Source organism: Macrobrachium nipponense, chromosome 42 (genome assembly GCF_015104395.2).
Source record: "Macrobrachium nipponense isolate FS-2020 chromosome 42, ASM1510439v2, whole genome shotgun sequence".
NCBI classification, from domain to species: domain Eukaryota; kingdom Metazoa; phylum Arthropoda; class Malacostraca; order Decapoda; family Palaemonidae; genus Macrobrachium; species Macrobrachium nipponense.
Genome location: NC_061103.1, coordinates 44,896,003 through 44,904,414, shown reverse-complemented (window position 1 = coordinate 44,904,414; position 8,412 = coordinate 44,896,003).

Below are 8,412 nucleotides of genomic sequence, written 5' to 3'. Positions count from 1 at the left end.
TCGCTTACCACAGGGGCTAGCTAGGAAAATTATGGCAGAATTTACTAAGTGAAACCTTCTTTGAAAATAAAAATAGATACTAAAGATTATGTAGGACATAAAAATTAAAATGAAGAGTAAAGCTTGTGTACGTCAGCAGAGAAGATATATTTAATTTTACGAACAGAATACTATGCATTCACTGAACATATGAGAAACATTACTGATACAAGAGAGTAATATATTCATCCAACATTTGAGAAACATTACTGACGTATTACGAAGATCAACTAAGGTACGTACCCTCCTCAGTACCCCGTCTCACGTCCTAATTCATTCAGGGATGCCTCGCTGATAATTACATATATTAGGCAGCCGAAGATCCTGGATGTTCGCTGCATACCTATTGCTAAAATCCTTGACATCCCTTCATATGTGTCGATGTGTATATATACATATATATATATATATATATATATATATATATATATATATATATATATATATATATATATATATATATATATATATATATATATATGTGTGTGTGTGTGTGTGTGTGTGTGTGTATCTATACATATAGATATATATATATATATATATATATATATATATATATATATATATATATATATATATATAATATATCCCTTCTATATCTGAGTGAATATATGTATGTGTGTGTGAGATTCTTGTTTTATATGACAACAGTATCTATAAATAAAACTTCATTTTGGAGATCAGAACGATGTGTATACACGCACACACACACACACACACACACACACACACACACATATATATATATATATATATATATATATATATATATATATATACATATATATATATATATATATATATATATATATATATATATATATATATATATATATATTATACCCCTTCTATATCTGAAGGATTATATATATTTGTGTGTGTGATTCTTATTTTATATGACAACAGTATCTATAAAAAAACTTTATTTTGAAGTTCAGAACTAAAAGCTTTCTGAATTAGGCATATATACTTAACTGGCAATCAGCTATTCAATTCAAAGCGATAGAAGCTATAAATAAATGGCATAAAATAAGTTTAAACCACAAATTAACTCAATTAGATGAAACAAGCAGACCCCATTACATGTGATGGTACCAGATGAAGAACATACCACCTGGGTATAAACACCAAGAGAAGTGATACAACCCCCTCACTCAAAGACAGACATACATTCCTCATTATCCCTTAAATAGATAAGAGGACGACCATCCTGATCATGTAGGACAGGATCCTACACGGTCCCCAGGGAATCACGGGGCCACCCACCCACTATTTCAAGTGCCCGCCCCACCCCCTTTAAAGGAAGATACCTCCACTCTTAAGAGGGCGTGATAGCCACGCGTCTTACTGAAAAAGGTATGATCTGTCATATTAAAAACAAGAGGGGTATATAAATAACCGCCTTGCAGGACACCACCACATCGAGTTAAGAACTTAAGGTGATTTGATGCTATAGGATTCTGAGGTTCTTTCTGAGAGTTTCGTGTTATTTATTTATTTATTCATTTATTTTCTAGTCTCCCATTCTTAAGACTAATGACATCTGGGCGTTTTCACTGTTGGTAACAGATTCTAGAATTTGCTGATGAGAGGACGAATCAACTGAATTTAAAACACGTACAGTTACTGTTCGAATTATATATTAGGGACCTGCAGAGATTTTGTCTCTTGAAACCATTGATATTTTTTCACTTGTGAATAACTGCACCTCTCTCTCTCTCTCTCTCTCTCTCTCCTTGAAAAAACAACGAATGCCATTAACCTTTGCTTACGCGAAAGAAGCCCCGAGGAGAAAAATATTTAATTGATGTCGGTGGGAAACGGCTGGCTTGATGGCTTGGGTTGGGTGGCTCGGGTCCTCCTATGCCTTTGTTGTCCGGAGCTTGACGACGGAGGAGGGTTGCCGCTGCTTTTGAGATACTGGGTTACAGCTGCTGTTCAGTGCTGTTTTTCAAGGCTGCTTTGTTGAAAGCACTGTTCTTAAAAAGCTTCATTAAGTGCTGCTTTTGACGGTCGATCTTAAAGGTTGGTTTTCAACGGCTGCTTTGTTTTTTAATTGCTGCTTTTAACATCTGCTTTATTAGTGCTACTTTTGGCTGCTGGTTTTTCTTTTTTTTTTACAGCTGCTTTTAAGTGTTGTTACTCACGAACGGCTGCTTTGTTGAAAGTGCTGTTCTTAAGTGCTGGTTGCTATTTAACATTTGCTTTCAATAGCTGTTTCTTTAAAATTGCTGCTTTTAACATGTGCTTTATTTGTGCTGCTTTTTGTCTTCTGATTTCTTATATGCTGCTTTTAACAACTGCTTTTAACTCCTTACTTTTAACTGATGCTTTTCACATCTCTACTTTGAAACTGTAGCTGCTTTTAATGATAGAGAGAAAGAATATACATAACATACATACATACCATACATATATATATATATATATATATATATATATATATATATAATATATAGTATTATATATATATAATAGATATATATATATATATATAGAGAGAGAGAGAGAGAGGAGAGAGAGAGAGAGAGAGTCAGTCTTATCAGAGAGCGGATGAGAATCTTGATTGGTATCTCAACCCCACGTGATAGTTTTTAACCTTCTAGCTCACAACAACTTAAAAAAAATATATAAAAATACAAATGGGTTTCTCGTCCCTTCTTCTTCTTCTTCTTCTTCTTCTTCTTCTTCTTCTTCTTCTTCCCTTTCCTCTTCTTCGTCTTGTTCTGGCAGTTATCCACTTTTCCGTTTGGACGAGGGATGCCGTAATGTCGCAAAGGTTCCCTTGGGGTCAGCCTATTTATTTGATACAGGATTTCGTTATGTAACTAATAATTATTTGTTGGCTGGGTAATATACCGGATTACTTATATCCTATAATTAAGACTTACACTCTACTTAGTTTCGTCTATCATATTTTAGGAATGAATGCGAATATCAATATTGTACGTACGCCAAAATTCAGTAACTGTTCACTCTTGAAGTTTTGTATATAAATTGATGCATTTATTGTGATTTAGATTGATCAGCGTTTGCAAAAACATTTTGGCCTTATATTCGACTTCCGGAGGGGCCTAAGAACCTTAATCGTTAATTCATATTTATATTATATATATATATATATATATATATATATATATATATATATATATATATATATATATGTATATATATATATATGACCCCGACCTGGGTCGCGTGGGATTCTTAAGTTACTGTGGGTCATGCAGTCAAATCAAACGCTCAGTGATTAATTTAACACCGGTCTTATATTCTAATGAATTTAACACAAGAGCCCGAGTGAAATGAACTTAATATCTATAGTACCGGCGGAATTGAGACCGAGCGGAAACCGGCAGAGGGCACGAGGGGAAAGTGCGTCTTTCCCTTCTCTTGACCGACGCTTCACTCCTGACCCTCAAGGAGACGGCTTGGTTTCCTCTCTCCTCAATACCCCCCAGAAACCCCCGATATATTGCTTCTAGGCCATGATTGGGTCTGGCACCTGTCCTTAGGTCTATTGGCCAATGAGTGCCCCTATAAGGGACGCCCATGCCCAACGGACTTTTTGGGGGATGTTGGGGGAGGTGACGCTTTCTTCATCTGAGAGAGAATGACCGTTAACGACCTCATGGCGTCTTCTGAGATGTTCAGATATTCTTGGGAAAGTTGTTTATAAGCCCTCTAGAATGGCTTATCACTCCCTCCCCAAACTCCTTTGCGTCCTTCGCAAAGCTATAGTCTCTGCCATTGTCCCATCTCGAGTCTCTTTTCTCAAGGTACTGATTTATCTAAATTCAAATTAACTATCTTAAAGGGGGCCATTTGACGTGTGTACAAACTAAAGGTTACAAGTAAATTGAACACGTCTTACAACAACATAAGATCTTTATAAAAAAAAAATTAAGAACAATCACTCTTTCCTGGAACAGATCAAAACCAAAAAAAAGAAATCATTCAATAAGTTCAGGTTCATAATCAAAACAAAATGGTGAAAACAAAAAGACAGAAAATTTTACACATTCAGCCACTGCCCTTGGCAATCACGACACATGGCATCCATTTTTAATGACATTGTATCACGTTAATCTATTAAATTTCTTCAAAATAACAAAAACAATTTAAACATACACAGAACAAAAATAATGCAATGGAATTTTACGAAAATAAAAAAAAATCTTCCTGGAACATCAATGTGCATTTACTACTATCACATAAAAAAAAATAAAAAAATAACTAAAGAACCATAGAAATAAATTTGGAAATTCAGGCACAAACAAACAAAAATTTCATCATCTGTGAAAATAAAAAAAACTTTACAAGCATTAGTGTAATTTATGAAGGATAAAAAAGGATGGAATCGGGGTTGCGGCAAATTTAACACATAAAAAAAACAATAAATCAAAATAATAAAATAACGTACATAAGCAACACAACCACAACAAAACAAAATTACACACAAGAATATGATCCACAGGTAATAACATTTGTTCTGAAAATAATTTGGACAAATTATATCAACAATATAAATTCGTGACACATTACAATCTGATCGAGATATCAAGAAATAAGATTAAAAAAAAAAATAACACTGGCATGATTCTGAATCCTAGGCAAAGACGTGGGTTGGCATTTACAGACTCTGTTCACTGACCCCTTTCATTTACTTTGCAATAGCATTTACTTATGACATAGGCTCGGGAGCTCAGTCTTGTGCTCTCGGTGGGGCGCCCACTTGCGCTCCAGTATTTCATTCTGACTCGTCTCCCAGGTACACGGCCAAACCCCGGGTACGGGGGTACTGGTTTATTGTTGTAAAAACACTACGCTGTCCTCGAGCACTGGACGTAAGTGCGACAGGTGGTGCTCGCTCACAGCCACCCCTGTGCGAATATGCTGAATCACAGCAGAGGAGTGTTTGATCTCCTTCACACGATACGGTCCCATATATGACGGTTCGAGCTTGTGTTTCGACAGTTGCATTTTCTTCAAGTAGATTCGATCTCCAACCTGTATTGGGGAATCGTGAGCTCGGAACCGTCTGTCGTACCGCAAGCGGTACTTTTCGTTTGCCCTCAACAGCAGACGTTGCGTAGCTTGGAACACACGTCGGGTCGCGTTACAAAACCACACCCGGTACTGTTCCACCGTATAAAGGGGCATCTGTTGAGGGTCCAAGACCACCGAATACGGCAGTCGGATGTCTTGTCCATACATCAAAAAGAAGGGTGTGTCCCTAATCGAGCTGTTATATGCGGCATTAATAGCCATCTCAGCCGTCTGCAACAGAGACGGCCAGGAAGTCGGATTATCCCCGATGAGATATTTTAAGATGTTGACTACCTCTCTGTTGTGAGACTCAACGAGTCCGTTAGCAGACGGCCGATAAGCCGCGATGGTAACGTGATCTACTTGTAAGAGGGCCGTAAACTCGCGAATTAGTTCATTTACGAACTCACGGCCGTTGTCCGACACTAGTAGCTTCTGGGACAGCCCGAATCGATATTTACTCCCAGGGAAATGCAACGCTTTTAGCCACTTTTTCCTTTGCCCGATTTGTCGATCATTGCGCACACATGTGTGAAACGCGTGAACGCGTCCACAAATACACAAATATATCTAGGTTGTCCTTGCACTGAAGATAGTGGTCCCTACCACATCCATATGCACTCTATCCCACTTCACCGGCACCACAGGCCATAATCGGGCCTTCGGAATCACCGTTCTGTGCTTTTTCATCATGTTGCATACATGACAATTACTTACAAATTTAGTTATGTCCCTACGCATGCCAACCCAAAAGAAATGTTCACGGGCTCTTCTAAGAGATCTTTCTATACCTACATGCCCAGCATAAGGGCTGACATGAATCATGTGTATGGCTCTCTCTACTAAGGCTCGAGGAAGAACGACTCGGGCTCGGACATCTCCGGGCCTTTTTTCATATTTACACAACAAGACGTCATCCTCAATGAAGAACGCGTCTTTTGACAGATGCACAGAACTCGGGAACTCGTTGCTCTCACCTTTCACACAAGCCTTGATCTGACTAATCCAAGCTTCAGACACCTGACTTTCAACCAATTCTCGCACACTCCAACCACAAAAATCAACCACACTTTCATTCTCCGGGCATTTATTCTGGAATCCCCCGGACGGAGTTCCACCTGCATTTGACCCGCTACCGCCTCGGGCATTCTCATCCACCTGAGAGTGCTTGCGAGATTCCCGTTTCCTGCGCGTCGCGTTTACGTTTGTTTGACTGTCATTGTTCGGAACTGTCGGAACGTTGCTGGCACTATCGCCTGCAGTGCTTGCGCCACCAACGTCACGAGGTTTCTTTTGTCGTTCTTCCTTGCGCCTTGCGGCACGAGTTGTTACTCGTATGATGTTCCTGGAGAGAGCATCAGCCACCCTATTACTTTTCCCTGGGATATGTTCAATCTTTATGATGTCAAACTCTAAAATTCGCTCGATCCATCGAGCTTGGCGATTTGTAATCTCGCTCTTATTCAACAGATATGTTAATGGTTGATGATCTGTGAAAATCTTTATTTTGTGTCCCAGCAAAAAATAACGGTGTCTCTCCAGCAACCATAAGACCGCCAAAGCCTCTCGATCGAAGGTACTATAATTTTTCTCTGCCCCTTTTAATGCGCGTGATGCAAAACAAACTGGTCTTTCATTACCTTCATCGTCAATCTGGGAGATTACTCCTCCTATCGCAATATCACTTGCGTCTGTGGTCACAAAAAAAGGGCGATCGAACCTCGGATAAGCCAAGAGTTCGTCGCTCATTAGTGCATCTTTTAATTTCCGAAAAGCTGCTTCCTCTTTCTCACCCCATTGGAAATCAGGTTGCTTCCTTAATGCGTCTAACGGTCTCGCTATCTGTCCGAAGTTCCTAATGAACTTCCGATAGTAACCCGCGAGTCCGAGGAAGCTGGCTACATCTTTCGCATGTTTGGTCGTGGAAATTCTTTAATTGCATACAACTTTATCGGCACACAAGGCCTTAAGGCCTTCAGATGTTACTAGGTGACCCAAAAATTCTACTTCGGCCTGGAAAAACTTACATTTTTCTAAATTTATTTTCATACCATGACGCCTTAATGCTTCCAAAACTTGTATCAGGTTACCTTTATGCTCCTCTGCAGTAGCACCAACTACAATGATATCATCTAAATATACAAAAACCCCAAGGCCAATTATAGAAGCTAACACGGACATCATTACTCGTGAAAAATGAGCAGGGGAGGGCTTCTTTAATCCAAAGGGAAGGACATTATATTCATATAGCTGATTATTCGCTATAAAGGCCGTTTTCTCTTTACTCTCATTATCAAGGGGTATTTGATGATAGCCAGACTTAAGATCCAATGTGGTGAAAAATTTACTCTCCCTTACTTTAAGCAAAAGTTCCTCGATCGAGGGCAATGGGTAGGCGTTGTCCTTGGTAACGGCATTCAATCGTCTATAATCAACACATAGCCTGAGAGAGCCATCTTTTTTCTTAACTAAAACGATCGGAGAAGCCCAGGGAGACTCACTTTCCCGAATTATTCCCTGATCCAGCATCTGTTTTATCTTTTCCCCAATTACGTGTTCATGACAGGCAGGTGTTCTGTAAGGCTTACTTCGGATAGGGGATGATCTCCTGTTTTCTATTTTAAAAGGTAACTTATCTATTCTCCCTGGAGGCTCTTCTCCTATCGACATCGTTTCTTGATATTCCCTTACTATTTCTCCTACGCAACTATGATAATTCAAAGGTGTTGCTTTAACAGCTGTTTGCAATAATTTTCTAAGCCGAGTTTCGCCGTGACCTTGACTCTGGGTAGTCAAGGCCGACACTGCGTTATTGGCTTCTACAAGGGAACACACTTCAAATTCCACATAGAGACTCGTTACTTAATTCTAATCTACTAACTCACATTTACAAAAGGGACAGTTGCCTTGCCATCGACGATGGTAGCGACACCAGGCAACATAAAGTCTGCCCACTTTCTATGGGATTTACATACACCAACGTTCCCTCTTGTAGTTTCCTTGCCGGGACGAGGGAAGGGAGTAGAGATAGGCGGGTGGGATCACCTCCCCCACCATCAGGGCTGGCGGGCACCACTCCCGTATCCCCCTTGGCGGCCAGGTGGGCAATTCGGACAACTTCTTTGTTCCCCCAGTATGGAGACCCGTTGGTACTGTCCCTCTCCTGCTGGCACCGCCACTTTCACCTCTCCTCCCCCTACCCCAAGGAGAAGCACTCGGTGCTTGCTCACGAACCCGATTCCCAGTATAATGGGAACGCCAGGGAGGTGGGTGGTAGGCACCACATAGAATTTGTGAGTGAACATTCGTCCACCGAGGGAGATA